At 42.3% G+C, this 16,472-nt stretch overlaps 1 long non-coding RNA gene across 4 annotated transcripts; it reads right to left on the bottom strand.

Annotated features, from left to right (window-relative positions):
* Window positions 1–1,975: 1,975 nt before the first annotated feature.
* On the bottom strand, window positions 1,976–16,397 carry LOC106569816 (uncharacterized). Of its 4 annotated transcripts, none has more exons than XR_014378868.1 (2): window positions 9,253–16,397; window positions 1,976–2,360 (listed from the first exon to the last, which is right to left on the bottom strand). It is a non-coding gene; the product is annotated as an uncharacterized LOC106569816 (long non-coding RNA). The 4 variants fall into 4 exon arrangements; XR_014378871.1 differs by lacking the exon at window positions 9,253–16,397 and adding an exon at window positions 3,324–3,731; XR_001320561.3 differs by lacking the exon at window positions 9,253–16,397 and adding an exon at window positions 3,388–3,731.
* Between the last annotated feature and the right edge of the window lie 75 nt (window positions 16,398–16,472).

Below are 16,472 nucleotides of genomic sequence, written 5' to 3'. Positions count from 1 at the left end.
AACTAGTGTTGATGTTGATTAATTACAGATCACAATCCTGCAATAAAAAAGGGAAGGGAATGTTTGTGTTTGTTTCTCAAATGATCATTACCATTTTGTCAGTCATAAGCTCTCCAATTAGATTTATTTGATTGTCACAATTTTTTCAGGAGATCAGCCATGTGGGGGGCGGCAGGTAGCGGTTAGAGCGCTGGGCCAGTAACCGAAAGGTTGCTTGATCGAATCCCCGAGCTGACAAGGTAAAACTCTGTCGTTCTGCCCCTGAACAAGGCAGTTAACCCAAGGCCGTCATTGTAAATAAGAATTTGTTCTTAACTGACTTGCCTAGTTAAATAAAGGTTAAATAATTTAAAAAAGTTGACCCATTATGCAGCTGATAATGGCATGCAATGCCAATGCAGCCATAGGCCTACAGCAGTGGTTCCCAACTCCAGTCCTTGAGTACCCTCAACAGCACACCTGATTCAACTCATTGAGGGCCTGATGATTCGTTGACAAGTTGAATCAGGTCTGTTTGTCCGGGGCTAGAATAACTGTACCCTCGACATTGTGCATCTGAATTAGATAATAGCTTAACCCACACAATGTTTGTATTGTTCAGCTATATGTTATCAATTTAAAAACTATACCAGTAGGCAATGTATGAGGCTGATCATTATACTAGATTTTCTACATGCCTTGTGCTGACACAAGATTGTTTAGTTCATATCCAACCCTTGCAATCGAGGTGGTTTAAGACTACCACAATAACTACATTGTCTACGCTAAATGTGTTTAAATTGTAAAAGAATGACACGTTTCAAGTTAATGTCACATGCACAGTAAAATGCCTTTAATGCGAACTCAAAACCCAACAATGCAATAATCAAATGTATTACTAGAAAAAAAGCACACAAGAAATATGAAATACACAATAAAGTAAACAAACATACTATATACAGAAAATATTTAAAAAGTCAGTTCCAATACCATATTTACATGTGCAGGGATACTGGGGTGATGGGAGGTAGATATGTGTGGGGTAAGGTGACTAGGCAACTGGATATAAGATAAACAGAGTAGCAGCAGCTTGTGGGTGTAGAGTTGGTATAAATGTATGTGCATATTATGTGTGAGTGAGAAAATGGAGTGAGTGTTTGCTTTGGAGTGACAGTGTGTAGGGCCCTGTGAGTGTGCATAGACAGTGCAAAATACTGAAATAGAAGGTCAATAAAGATGCAAGGTAAACTTGGTCCGTGCAAGTTTGTTAGCTATTTTTCAGTCGTATTGCTTGGGGATAAAAGCTGTTCAAGCAGAGAAAATCTATGGCTTGGATGGTTGGGATCTTTGACCTGATATGGAGGTCCAGGATGGCAGGGAGCTTGGCCTCAGTGATGTACTGGGCTGTGCGCACAACCCTCTGTAGCGCCATACGATCGAGGGCGATGCTATTGCTATACCAAGCAGTGATGCAGCCAGTCGATATGCTCTCGAAGGTACAGTTGTAGAACCTTTTCAGGATTTGAGAGCTCATGCCAAACTTTTTCTACTACTCTGTTTATTATCCATACATAGTCACTGTACCTCTACCTACATGTACATATGACCTCAATCCCTCGAATAACCTGTACCCCCTGTATTTAGCCTCGCTACTGTTATTTTATTTTTGCACCTTTTTTTCCCTTCATTACTTTCTTCAGTTTATTTCAGTAAATACTTTAACACTTATTTTTCTTAACTGCATTGTTGGTTAAGGGCTTGTAAGTAAGCATTTCACTGTAAGGTCTATCTATACCTGTTGTATTCGGCGCATGTGATTTATATATCTTTTTGATTTAGTGACGCCGAATTATAATCACCGCAACCAGAAAGGCAGCCTCACCCCGACTCCACTATCCTGTCTGCCCGGTGAATGAAGAATCCATCGAGTTAGATAGCCGTGGGGGGCATATTGTCTGAGAGCCACGTTTCTGAAAAGCAAGGAACATTGCAATAGTTGGGCCATAAGAAATACTTTTTATTCAATGGGGCTAGGCAAAGCAAAGATGACAGAATACTTGTCTTTTCACTTAGACAACAATATAGCTTGAAGTACAGTATGTTTACAATATCAACAAGTCTTTTAAACGTTCCAAATTACATTATATTCATACAGTGTAAGGGGGCACTTTTGTCATGACAAGGTGCTCTACTCAATTGACAACAGAATAATTGTCCAAAGCACAGCATATGACAACCATGTCATATAACTGAGGGATGTCTTCTTTCATGTCTGGAAAAAGATGAAGAAGTAGTAGAAACTGATGCTGCTGCAGCATTACCCACCTTCACAGGGGGAATCCAGTCAACATGGGTGTCTTGATATAGGTCAGCTGGTGAACCTACAGTACATCAACAAATGAGAAGCACACCTGACGTTAGAATATCAAATCTTCAGGTCACCTATACCATCGCGGCTCTTAAGTGTTTGGTTGTGTTTAATTCATTCAGGTGTTTTAGTGTCATAAAGATTAAATATATTGTTGGGCTGGAACAACTATTACCATTGGTTGCTCCAGCCTTTTTGAGGCCTTTGTCCTATGCGGTAATGTCCATACATTTTCCCTCATTTTATGAATAAAGTTATAAAATTATCATTGGATTATCATTTTTTGAACAATAATTTCCTTCAGAATATATGGACGTCATATTGTACAATTTGTGTCTACCCTTTTCATGGTCATGGCAAGAAGGGAACCAGCTTTTGTAAAATGAACGTAATATTTTACATTTCATAGCCGATACTGAGAATTTAAGCAGCAGGTTAGAAGAATTAGGTTAAGGCTGTGAAAAAAGTTAAGGTTAGCTAAAAAACAAAATAAAACTTTTTATGTAAATTTGAGAAAAGCTGGATCCCTTTAAGCAAAGACCCCTTTTCGGCCTAGATTACATGGTTGTTTTCAAGACAAGGTCGTTCTAATTGATCTGCTGTCAGTAGAGTAGGCCTAGACTACCATCGTATTAAAAAAGATTATGTTAATATCTCCAGTGATATAAAGTGTAGTAGAATTGCATTTAATGTTATCAAAGGCCACATTTTTCCCGTGCAAAGGAAAGAAACGTCTCTGATATAGGATATAAACCTATGCCGCTACGCGTTTATTAACAGCCTAAATTATCACTATCAAATCTACTCATCACATTAAGAATAGTAGGTTCACATTTGCCCGCAAATGCGATGATAGAGGCATGTAATGCTTTGTTATAAGGGGCATTTATGGTGAGAAAAAAAAATGGATTCCCAAAACTTGAAACCCACGCGATACATGCTAAAAGCTAGACTACAAGCTATCGAGCTAACTCACTTAGTGTTGTTAACGCCTGGTTAGCATACCAGTGAAACTAAACTCAAAATCGATAAGACTTGACCTTCCAATGATGAAATGATCGTAGCAAACCCTGTATTGAAAGCAGTCTGGGTTGAGGTCTTGACGGGCAAAAAGGTTTCTTCGCTTTTCTGAGTTCTTGAGTCTTATCTCATTGGTATTGCCAATGGTGTTTCATGATTGCGGGGAATCTGTAAACATCTTTTCCGGCCTTGTTTGAGGAGCCATATACTCCACAGAAAATGACCGTGGTGATGAATCCACTAGTTCTAGTCACTTTTATCATTCAGTTTGGGGTAGCCCCTCGGCTGTTTTCAGAATAATTAATGCAGTGGTCTTCCAACATGGCCGCCAGGAGGCGTTCTACGTCAACTGAAAGCTCTCCAGGGTTGCCAGGTCCAACGAAAATTTCTAGCCCGATGACTTTTGAAAACCCACTCAAGGCCTTTTCGCAGCAGGAGTGGAGTTGCAACATTTATCCAATAAACCCTTTTCCCATAACGTTTTCGAGCGAAATAAGAAGGAATATCGACATCATTTTTAACAACGTAGGCTAAGAAGCAAAATTAGGTTTTTCCATCTAAATAATAATTCTTGCGATTTTAAGGATATGTTGCAAGAGAAAAGACAAACTGCCCTTATTAAACACTAAAGATAATTTTCCATCAATGGATGTCAGTCTAACTTGTTTTGACTGCTATGATTAGGCAACAAGGCCCGAGGTGTGGTATATGGCCAATATACACTGCTCAAAAAAATAAAGGGAACACTAAAATAACACATCCTAGATCTGAATGAATGAAATAATCTTCTTAACTACTTTTTTCTTTACATAGTTAAATGTGCTGACAACAAAATCACACAAAAATAATCAATGGAAATCCAATTTATCAACTCATGGAGGTCTGGATTTGGAGTCACACTCAAAATTAAAGTGGAAAACCACACTACAGGCTGATCCAACTTTGATGTAATGTCCTTAAAACAAGTCAAAATGAGGCTCAGTAGTGTGTGTGGCCTCCACGTGCCTGTATTACTTCCCTACAACGCCTGGGCATGCTCCTGATGAGGTGGCGGATGGTCTCCTGAGGGATCTCCTCCCAGACCTGGACTAAAGCATCCGCCAACTCCTGGACAGTCTGTGGTGCAACGTTGGTGGATGGAGCGAGACATGATGTCCCAGATGTGCTCAATTGGATTCAGGTCTGGGGAACGGGCGGGCCAGTCCATAGCATCAATGCCTTCCTCTTGCAGGAACTGCTGACACACTCCAGCCACATGAGGTCTAGCATTGTCTTGTATTAGGAGGAACCCAGGGCCAACCGCACCAGCATATGGTCTCACAAGGGGTCTGAGGATCTCATCTCGGTACCTAATGGCAGTCAGGCTACCTCTGGCGAGCACATGGAGGGCTGTGCGGCCCCCCAAAGAAATGCCACCCCACACCATGACTGACCCGCCGCCAAACCGGTCATGCTGGAGGATGTTGCAGGCAGTAGAACGTTCTCCACGGCGTCTCCAAACTCTGTCACGTCTGTCACATGTGCTCAGTGTGAACCTGCTTTCATCTGTGAAGAGCACAGGGCGCCAGTGGCGAATTTGCCAATCTTGGTGTTCTCTGGCAAATGCCAAACGTCCTGCACGGTGTTGGGCTGTAAGCACAACCCCCACCTGTGGACGTCGGGCACTCATACCACCCTCATGGAGTCTGTTTCTGACCGTTTGAGCAGACACATGCACATTTGTGGCCTGCTGGAGGTCATTTTGCAGGGCTCTGGCAGTGCTCCTCCTGCTCCTCCTTGCACAAAGGCGGAGGTAGCGGTCCTGCTGCTGGGTTGTTGCCCTCCTACGGCCTCCTCCACGTCTCCTGATGTACTGGCCTGTCTCCTGGTAGCGCCTCCATGCTCTGGACACTACGCTGACAGACACAGCAAACCTTCTTGCCACAGCTCGCATTGATGTGCCATCCTGGATGAGCTGCACTACCTGAGCCACTTGTCTGGGTTGTAGACTCCGTCTCATGCTACCACTAGAGTGAAAGCACAGCCAGCATTCAAGTGACCAAAACATCAGCCAGGAAGCATAGGAACTGAGAAGTGGTTTGTGGTCACCACCTGCAGAACCACTCCTTTATTGGGGGTGTCTTGCTAATTGCCTATAATTTACACCTGTTGTCTATTCCATTTGCACAACAGCATGTGAAATTTATTGTCAATCAGTGTTGCTTCCTAAGTGGACAGTTTGATTTCATAGAAGTGTGATTGACTTGGAGTTACATTGTGTTGTTTAAGTGTTCCCTTTATTTTTTAGAGCAGTGTACAATGGCTAAGGGCTGTTCTTAGGACATAGGACATATACCACAGGCCATATACCACAAAGAACAGCCCTTAGCCGTGGTATATTGGCCATATACCAGAACCCCGTGAGGATCCTTATTGCTATTATAAACTGTTTACCAACATAATTAGAATAGTAAAAAGTAAGTTGTCATTCCCGTGGTACACCTCTGATATACCATGGCTTTCAACCAATCAGCATTCAGGGCTCAAACCACCCAGTTAATAATTATAAATCAATCCTGTTTGCGCATGTGCATAACTATCGATAAATCCGACAGGAGAGTTTGAGTGATGAAAGTTAGACAGGATCTTGAAATCTCTGCAAGAAGCACTTGGATGAACTTAAACAAACTAATGTTTGACTATATTTTGGCAATTGTGCCATTATTATGTGCCAGATGTTAAGACTACAAACCGTTATAAATGGCCTATTTGTGAGATTGACTTATTTCAATAGGCATAGGCTACTGACTAAAATCTGTGTTTATAATTGCAATTACATTTTGCCATGGTTTGCTGAGCTAGATGCAGGTAGCATATAGCCCCTGAAAGGCCAACATCTAATTTCAGGGAAAAGTCCACAATGAAATTGACATTACATGTGGAGAATGATACATTTGCGATAGAGCTGTGACCAAGATCACAATTGACAGCTTCCAATTTAATTAACTAAACACGGCCATTAATAATAGCAAAATAACAAGGCTACAACAACAAACTGCGTTATAGGCTATTTATTTAATCAGTTTGCCATCTCCAGGTAGGCTACATAAGTGGCACAAATTGATTTGCAATGACTCCAGTGATATCATCATTTCAATATATATGTATTGTATCAAATGGTAGGTTACAGTAGCCTGCAATGGCATATAAATTAATAGCCTACTTGATGGGCCAATATATGCAAATGTAACCTATCATTCTCCACTTTCAATGTAATTTTCATTGTGGACTTTTGACCATAACACAAGCACACGAGGGAGTAACTTCCATTTCAAATTTCCACTCACGCAGTGCTCCAGACCCTAGAACTGTGCATGAGTAAAACCCTTCACTAGATACTGTTAAGAAAAGTCTACATTAGAATGAAGTTTACTTTAAACCACCTCTGAGAGAAACGCCTAAAGTCGTTTTCCAATGTTTTGTCCCCGTTTTATCAGTTCTAGTGCTTTAATATGTTTTATGGAAACAGGGTGTCTCCATAATGACCAATCTAAATAGCCTACCTAATTAGCCAACGCTATTTCATTGATATATATGTTGAAGAGGGAGGGGCTTAAGCTGCATCCCTGTCTCACCTCACGGCCCTGTAGAAATAAATGTGTGGTTTCTGCCTGTTTTAACCACACACTTGTTTGTGTACATGGATTCTAGAATGTTGTATGCTTTTTCCCCAACACCACTTTCCATCAATTTGTATAGCAAACCCTCATGCCACATTGAGTCAAAAGCTTTTTTGAAGTCAACAAAGCATGAGATGACTTTGCATTTGTTTTGGTTTGTTTGTTTGTCATTAGGGTGTGCAGGGTGAATACATGGTCTGTCGTATGGTAATTTTGAAAAAAGCCAATTTGACATTTGCTCAGTACTTTGTTTTCACTGAGGAAATGTAGAATTGGAAATGTAGAAATGTAGAATTTTCCCAAGGTTGCTGTTGACGCACATTCCACGGAAGTTATTGGGGTCAAATCTGTCTCCACTTTTGTGGATTGGGGTGATCAGTCCTTGGTTCCAAATATTGGGGAAGATGCCAGAGCTGAGGATGATGTTAAAGAGTTTAAGTATAGCCAATTGGAATTTGTGGTCTGTATATTTTATCATTTCATATAGGATACCATCAACAGCACAGGCCTTTTTGGTTTGGAGGGTTTGTATTTTGTCCTGTAGTTCATTCAATGTAATTGGAGGATCCTGTCAGTTCTGATAGTCTTCAATAGCTGATTCTAAGTTTTGTAATTGATCATGTATGTTTTTGCTGTTTGTGCTTTGTTATAGAGCCAAAATGATTGGAAAAGTGGTTTATCCACATCTCCATTTTGGATAGATAACTCTGTGTTGTTGTTTGTTTGGTGTTCCAATTTTCCCAGAAGTGGTTAGATTCAATGGATTCTTCAATTACATTGAGCTGATTTCTGACATGCTGTTCCTTCTTTTTCCGTAGTGTATTTCTGTATTGTTTTAGTGATTCACCATAGTGAAGGCATAGGCTCAGATTTTCTGGGTCTCTATGTTTTTGGTTGGATAGGTTTCTCAATTTCTTTCTTAGGTTTTTGCATTCTTCATCAAACCATTGTTGTTAATTGTCTTAGGTTATCTGCTTGAAATTTTTAGATTTGATAGGTCAAATATACCATTAAGGCTTTCTACTGCCAAGTTTACATCTTCACTATTACAGTGAAATGTTTTGTCCAGGAAGTTGTCTGAAAGGGATTGAATTTGTTGTTGCCTAATAGTTTTTTGGTAGATTTCTACACTCCTGTCTATAGCATTTCTATATATTGTGCAGTTCCTTTGGCTTTGATGCCTCATGATTGAGCATAGCTCTGCTCAGGCAGACTGTGATTTTGCTGTGATCTGATAGGGGTGTTAGTGGGCTGACAGAATGCTCTGAGAGACTCTGGGTTGAGGTCTGTGATAAAGTAATCTACAGTACGGCTGCCAAGTGATGAGCTGTAGGTGTAACTACCATAGGAGTCTCCTTTAAGCTTTCCATTGACTATGTACAGACCCAGCGTGTGACAGAGCTGCAGGAGTTGTGACCCATTGGTTGTTTTGTCATAGTTATGTCTAGGGGGGCATATTTGGTAGGGAATACTGTCACCTCCAGGTTGGTGTTTGTCCCTCTGTGTGCTGAGTGTGTCAGGTTCTTTTCCAGTTCTGGCATTTAGGTCGCCACAGACTAGTACATGTCCCTGGGCCTGGAAATGGTTGATCGCCCCCTCTAGGATGGAGAAGCAGTTATCGTTAAAGTATGGGGACTATATTGGTGGGATATAGGTAGCACAAATGAGGAAATTCTCAGTTGAGATCATTTCCTTATTCATTTCTAGCCAGATGTAAAATGTTACTGTTTTGAAAAATGTAATACCAGGTTAGGTCTGTTCTATACCAAATTAGCATACCACATGAGCATACCCCCCTGAGCAGTGGTGTCTAAAATACTTCAGTAAAGTAGTTACCCCAAAAAACTACTTTTCATATTTGACTACTTTTATTTTTACTCTAAAGAAAATAATGTACTTTTTACTCCATTTCCCCTGACATCCAAAAGTACTTGTTACATTTCGAAAGCTTAGCAGGATAGAAAAATTGTCAAATTCACACACTTATCAAGAGAACATCCCTGGTCATCTCTACAGGGTCTGATCTGGAGGACTCACTAAATACAAGTGCATTGTTTGTAAATTATGTCTGAGAGTTGGATTTTACCCCTGGATATCGGATTTTTTTGTTGTTGTGTCGTCTGGTTTGCTTAACATAAGGAATGTGAAATTATAAATACTTTTACTTTGTAATTTAACTAGGCAAGTCAGTTAAGAACAAATTCTTATTTTACAAGGATGGCCTACCCCGGTCAAACCCTCTCCTAACACGGACGACGCTGGGGCAATTGTGCACCGCCCGATGGTACTCCCGATCACGCCCGGTTGTGATACAGCCTAGGATCGAACCAGGGTCTGTAGTGTCACAGGCCGGCACATAGCCTGTGGCAAAAATGAGAGGACATCAACAACCGGTATAGGCCAATTCAAAAAGTGTTTTATTATACAACAAAACTATTAATTCTAAACAAATAAAAAGGAATGAGGTGTGGAAATGTCATAATGTAGGGTGTATGTAGGGTGCATGGATTCATGAATATGTGTGTGTAAACATGACTGAGTGGAAACTAAATCAACCAACAAAGGACAAACAAAACAGGATCATACCTGGAGGAGCAGGGAGAGAGAGAGCAAGCCAAGCGAGAGAGAGGTTAGTGGAGCAGTTTGTTAAATACCCTGAGCCCAGGTGGCTCCAATCACACCAGCTCCAATCACTAACGACCCTCCTCTGCCTGCAGGAGGAACTGCCCCTGCACTGCAGAGGAGGAGCCGTGACAGTAGTGACACCTCTAGCACTGAGATGCAGTGCGTGAGATCGCTGCGCCACTCGGGAGCCCCAAGTGTATATAACTATTACATATACTTTTGATACTTAAAGTACAGTTGAAGTCCGAAGTTAACATAAACCTTATCCAAATACATTTAAACTCAGTTTTTCACAATTCCTGACATTTAATCCTAGTAAAAAATTCCCTGTTTTAGGTCACTTAGGATCACCACTTTATTTTAAGAATGTGAAATGTCAGAATAATAGTAGAAAGAATGATTTATTTCATCACATTCCCAGTGGGTCAGAAGTTCACATACACTCAATTAGTATTTGGTAGCATTGCCTTTATATTGTTTAACTTGGGTCAATCGTTTCAGGTAGACTTACACAAGTTTCCCACAATAAGTTGGGTGAATTTTTGCCCATTCCTCCTGACAGAGCTGGTGTAACTGAGTCAGGTTTGTAGGCCTCTGAGCTCGCACACGCTTTTTCAGTTCTGCCCACAAATTTTCTATGGGATTGAGGTCAGGGCTTGGTGATGGCCACTCCAATACCTTGACTTTGTTGTCCTTAAGCCATTTTGCCACAACTTTGGAAGTATGCTTGGGGTCATTGTCTATTTGGAAGACCCATTTGCGACCAAGCTTTAACTTCCTGACTGATGTCTTGAGATGTTGCTTCAATATATCCACATAATTGTCCTTCCTCATGATGCCATCTATTTTGTGAAGTGCCCCAGTCCCTCCTGCAGCAAAGCACCCCCACAACCTGATGCTGCCACCCCCGTGCTTCACGGTTGGGATGGTGTTCTTCGGCTTGCAAGCCTCCCCCTTTTTCCTCCAAACATAACAATGGTCATTATGGCCAAACAGTTCTATTTTTGTTTCATCAGACCAGAAGACATTTCTCCAAAAAGTACAATCTTTGTGCCCATTTTTTTTTTTTTTTACCTTTATTTAACCAGGTAGGCTAGTTGAGAACAAGTTCTCATTTACAACTGCGACCTGGTCAAGATAAAGCGAAGCAGTTCGACACATACAACAACACAGATGTGCAGTTGCAAACCGTAGTCAGGCATTTTTTATGGTGGTTTTGGAGCAGTGGCTTCTTCCTTGCTGAGCGGCCTTTCAGGTTATCTCACGTTCTCTCACGTCACCCCGCTCCTCCGCTCTCTCCACTGGCTTCCAGTCGAAGCTCGCATCCGCTACAAGACCATGGTGCTTGCCTACGGAGCTGTGAGGGGAACGGCACCTCCGTACCTTCAGGCTCTGATCAGGCCCTACACCCAAACAAGGGCACTCCGTTCATCCACCTCTGGCCTGCTCGCCTCCCTACCTCTGAGGAAGCACAGTTCCCGCTCAGCCCAGTCAAAACTGTTCGCTGCTCTGGCACCCCAATGGTGGAACAAGCTCCCTCACGACGCCAGGACAGCGGACTCAATCACCACCTTCCGGAGACACCTGAAACCCCACCTCTTCAAGGAATACCTGGGATAGGATAAAGTAATCCTTCTAACCCCCCCCTTAAAAGATTTAGATGCACTATTGTAAAGTGGTTGTTCCACTGGATATTATAAGGTGAATGCACCAATTTGTAAGTCGCTCTGGATAAGAGCGTCTGCTAAATGACTAAAATGTAAAATGTATGTTATGTCGATAAAGGACTCGTTTTACTGTGGATATAGATACTTTTGTACCTGTTTCCTCCAGCATCTTCACAAGGTCCTTTGCTGTTGTTCTGGGATTGATTTGCACTTTTCGCACCAATGCACGTTCATCTCTAGGAGACAGAACGTGTCTCCTTCCTGAGTGGTATGACGGCTGCGTGGTCCCATGGTGTTTATACTTGCGTACACTGTTTGTACAGATGAACGTGGTACCTTCAGGCGTTTGGAAATTGCTCCCAAGGATGAACCAGACTTGTGGAGGTCTACAATTTGGAGGTCTTGGCTGATTTATTTTGATTTTCCGATGATGTCAAGCAAAGAGGAACTGAGTTTGAAGGTAGGCCTTGAAATATATCCACAGGTACACCTCCAATTGACTCAAATGATGTCAGTTAGCCTATCAGAAGCTTCTAAACCCATGACATCATTTTCTGGAATTTTCCAAGCTGTTTAAAGGCACAGTCAACTTAGTGTATGTAAACTTCTGACCCAATGGAATTGTGATAGTGAATTATGTGAAATAATCTGTCTGTAAACAATTGTTGGAAAAATTACTTGTGTCATGCACAAAGTAGATGTCCTAACCGACTTGCCAAAACTATAGTTTGTTAACAAGACATTTGTGGAGTGGTTGAAAAACAATTTTAATGACTCCAACCGAAGTGTATGTAAACTTCTGACTTCAACTGTATATTTAAAACCAAATACTTTGACTTTTACTCAAGTATTTTACTAGGTGACTTTCACTTTTACTTGAGTCATTTTCTATTATGGTATCTTTACTTTTACTCAAGTATAACAAATTGGGTACTTTTTCCACCACTGCCCCTGAGTCTCTTCCCTGTTTTACACCTGGTAGTTTGGTGGATGGGACTACCAGCGTTCTGTAACCTAGAGGGCAACCAATGGGTCCGTCTCCTCTATACCATGTTTCTTGTAGGATGACAATGTCTGTATTTCCAATTTCTTTGATGAAGTATGGGTTCCTGTTCTTTAGGCCAAAGGCAGATGACCTCAGACCTTGTATATTCCAGGATGAGATAGTAAAAGCTTTGTGTTCCATTGTGCCTAGTGTTGTTTTCGTGTGGTTTAGGCCCGGACCATTACAGTAGATGTGAGCAGAGCATGTTAAGTATCTGATACATACCTCTTAGGTCGTAGGATGGGGGTGGGGGGGGTGCATTAGTGGGGGTTGGGCCTGTTGCTCTGCTCATGGCCTGGGCATATGTGTGGCTGTCATGTTGAGGTCATTGCTGCAGGGTGGGGGGCATGGGGTGGCAGAAGGGGCATAGGTCTGATCTGGGGGGCCTATGTAGGGTGTGGCCAGGGTTTGTTTGGGGTGGTCTCAGCTGGTTGGGGTGTGGCTGGTGAAGCTGTGGTCTGGGTGTAGGTCCTCTTGGTGTGGGTTCTCTCAGTGCAGGTCCTTCGGGAGGGGGTCTCGCTGGTCTGGGCGGGGTGTCTGTTGCTCCTGTGTGAGGTTCCGGGTGTTGCGGTTGAGGGTGATGTCCTTCAGGGTCCTGGGTTCAAGTCCAGGATGGAATGGTGGGCCAGGTAGACTTTAGGTTTTGAGGCACAGTCCAGGGAGAAATGCTTGCGTTCACCCACTGTGTATTGGCAAGGTGAATGTCTTTTCGTGGTAGCATGGTGGAGATAACCACTTGTGTGTTGGGGAAAGTGGAAGAAGCTTTTTTAAATCACTCCCTTGAGTGCTGTGGCCACCCTTTCCTGCTGGGCCCTCAGGTCGTTTGTGCCTTTGTGAATTATAAATGTGGCTGGGGGACCCTAGTCTGTCCTCTGACATCTCCAAGGCATGCCTAGTGTTTAGGCACCAGGGTTTAGCCACTTTGTGTTTGGGAAAAAGTTTATTCTCTTGAATGTATTTGCTATTTGAATCAATGAGGAGCACAATTTCTGGCTTTTGTGTGTCCTCAGTGGATGTGTGGGGGTTGTCAGGAGGTGCTATCAGGGGAGCTGACAGGGGGGCAGTTAGGAGGGGGTGGGGTCTGTTGGGTTGGTGGGTCCTCTGTTGTCTGTCCCATTGTGGTGTTGACGTTCTGGTCCGGGTCTGAGGCTGGCTGCTCTGCTGGCTTCTCTGGGGGAGTGTCCTGCTCTCTGTCACACCTCAGCTTCTCACCCCCTCCTTCACTGCTGTTATCTGTCCCATGTGTTCCTCTTCCTCCACCTTCACTGCTGTTATCTGTCCCATGTGTTCCTCTTCCTCCACCTTCACTGCTGTTATCTGTCCCATGTGTTCCTCTTCCTCCACCTTCACTGCTGTTATCTGTCCCATGTGTTCCTCTTCCTCCACCTTCACTGCTGTTATCTGTCCCATGTGTTCCTCTTCCTCCTCCTTCACTGCTGTTATCTGTCCCATGTGTTCCTCTTCCTCCACCTTCACTGCTGTTATCTGTCCCATGTGTTCCTCTTCCTCCACCTTCACTGCTGTTATCTGTCCCATGTGTTCCTCTTCCTCCACCTTCACTGCTGTTATCTGTCCCATGTGTTCCTCTTCCTCCACCTTCACTGCTGTTATCTGTCCCATGTGTTCCTCTTCCTCCACCTTCACTGCTGTTATCTGTCCCATGTGTTCCTCTTCCTCCACCTTCACTGCTGTTATCTGTCCCATGTGTTCCTCTTCCTCCACCTTCACTGCTGTTATCTGTCCCATGTGTTCCTCTTCCTCCTCCTTCAGTGCTGTTATCTGTCCCATGTGTTCCTCTTCCTCCACCTTCACTGCTGTTATCTGTGCCATGTGTTCCTCTCTCTCCTCAAGTTCTCTCACCTCAGTCTGGATTGCAGCCAGCTCTCAGCTTTGAAGAGGTATGATCAGACTGACTCAGGATGGGGGAGTCGTCACAGAGAGAGAGCTTTTCCTGCTGTGCTCTCCCTCTGATCCTGTAAAAGTCCTGCTGGCACTGCTAGAGGATGCCCTGCACCATTACTGTCCCAGACTTGTTCACGTTGACAGAGGTTGTTTACATTTCCTCAATGTCTAGTATTCTGAGTTTCCACCCTGGGCCAGTACCCACTCTTGACATAGGGGTAGTGTGCTCTTATAGCACTGTGCCATGCCAGGGGATGGTCTGTGTGGGAAATTAAGTTGCTTATGTTCCCCTCTTTGTAGCAGTCCACAAATAGTTTCTCACGATTGTCCTTGAGCTTCTTTTTGTACTTATTCCATGCAGTGTTATTTTTAATATCCAAGGGGTACTGTACTGTGATGACATCTGCACAGGGATACACCATGACACAGGGGGCTTTAAAAGCATCTGCATTTGGGTGTGGGAGATTGGCAGCAGAGTTTCACATTGTTAGGCTCAAGAGTTCACACATCTCATTTCACACTTCAGTGCTAATTGAAGTTGCAGCCAGGTCTGTTCTGTCCTAGCAGCTTGGTAGCCTTACTTGCTAAGCTTAATATAAAACAAAATTACCTGGAAATTTGGCTTTTACTTTTTGGCTTCAGAAGTAAGTTCAGACTGAACATTAAACACTCTGTTTTTCTGTTGGATGGTATTTCCAGGTTCTGGTTTGTTCTAAGTTTTTTTTCGTGATAGTAAGAATCCATTCAGGTAATTTTGTCCAAAAATCAAGGTTTTAAGTATGGAATTTGTATTTGAAGGTTTTACTGTAGAGGATAGTTTCCTGTATAAGTCATTGCGATTAAAAAAAAAAGTTTATCTACATTTATCCAACTATAATTCCATTTTTTGCTGAAAAACTCAGGAGCCAATGAGCTCTCTCTTGCTCACTCAGTAACAGCCTGGTCATTGCCTGATAGTCAGCAGCAGGTCACAGTGAAATATATATATATATTTTTAAAAGAAAAATGCCATGGCGGCAGTGGTACATTTTCGAAAGTAGCCCAAAAACCTGCCTCCCGCGACCAATACATTTTCACCCATGACATCGTTTTCAAAGTAGCCCAATTTGCAAGAAAAAACGCAAACATGGCAACACTGAAGCCCTCTATAGATGGGTTAGCGGACGTCGTCACGAAAACGATGTGCGTGCTTCCATGGGGCAGAAGTCAACAGGTTGTTATGATTCTGGATTGCCAAATTGCTTGGAAGAATAACCCTTAAGAAAAAAGATTGAAGTCAGAGTATACCTGCAGTACACAAAAAAATACTACGTCCGAATTAACACTTTTTTTTTTTTACTGCAGTACTTTTGCAGTGTAACTACCTAAAGTTCAACTGCAGTACACTGCAGTTATTCTGCATCCAAAATACCAGGCAACTGCAGTTACTGCACTCTTATTGCAGTTTCAAAACTGCAAACTTTTTTTGTAAGGGAAGAAAGTGCCGTGTGGGGTATCGTAAGTGGCTCGTTTCAGGTTGTTCTTGATACCATGTCTTGTTTTGAGGTGTTTTGATTGATTTCATGTCAATAGGGCAAACATTTCTAGCTAGCTAACCAACAAGTGTAACGACGTATTGGACACAAGTGGTCAATATGCAAATGTATGTTTTAAATAAACATTTGAGATTAAATATAGCTTACATGTTGTCAATAATGTAAGCCAATCCTGTCTGTTTAGACCCATAGTTGTGCATGCATTGGTTTTGTTGCTAAACAACCAAGCAGTCTATAAACCACGGCCCTCTGCAAACACACCTTCTCGGATGTTGGTTTCAAGGCAGTACTTATTTAAATTAGGTAAGAATATCATGTTACCATTGGTGTATGGAACAGAGAGTTAGGATGACATCACCTTGTCCCCTTAATAATCCTGCCTCCTGAATCCAAGTTTTTGACATGGGGGAGGGAACAAGAAACTATGATCAAACTTTGTCAATGTAAAAGCAACAGTAATTTTTCATACTTATCATACAGTAATTTGAGCTGGTTTCATCCAAATATCATGACTGACACTTCATGACCTTAAAAATATGTCCAACATTTTTGTTCAATAGTCCCAAAATATGACATCTATAAAATACATAATGATGCTTATCTGGACCTCTGTCTATTTCCAAACCATGGACCACTTTTTGTTGACTATTCACTGAAGAATTGGAGAGAAAA

Source organism: Salmo salar, chromosome 01, assembly GCF_965601325.2.
Source record: "Salmo salar chromosome 01, fSalSal1, whole genome shotgun sequence".
In the NCBI taxonomy this organism is placed as follows: Eukaryota; Metazoa; Chordata; class Actinopteri; order Salmoniformes; family Salmonidae; genus Salmo; species Salmo salar.
This window is presented reverse-complemented; position numbering and strand designations above follow the sequence as displayed.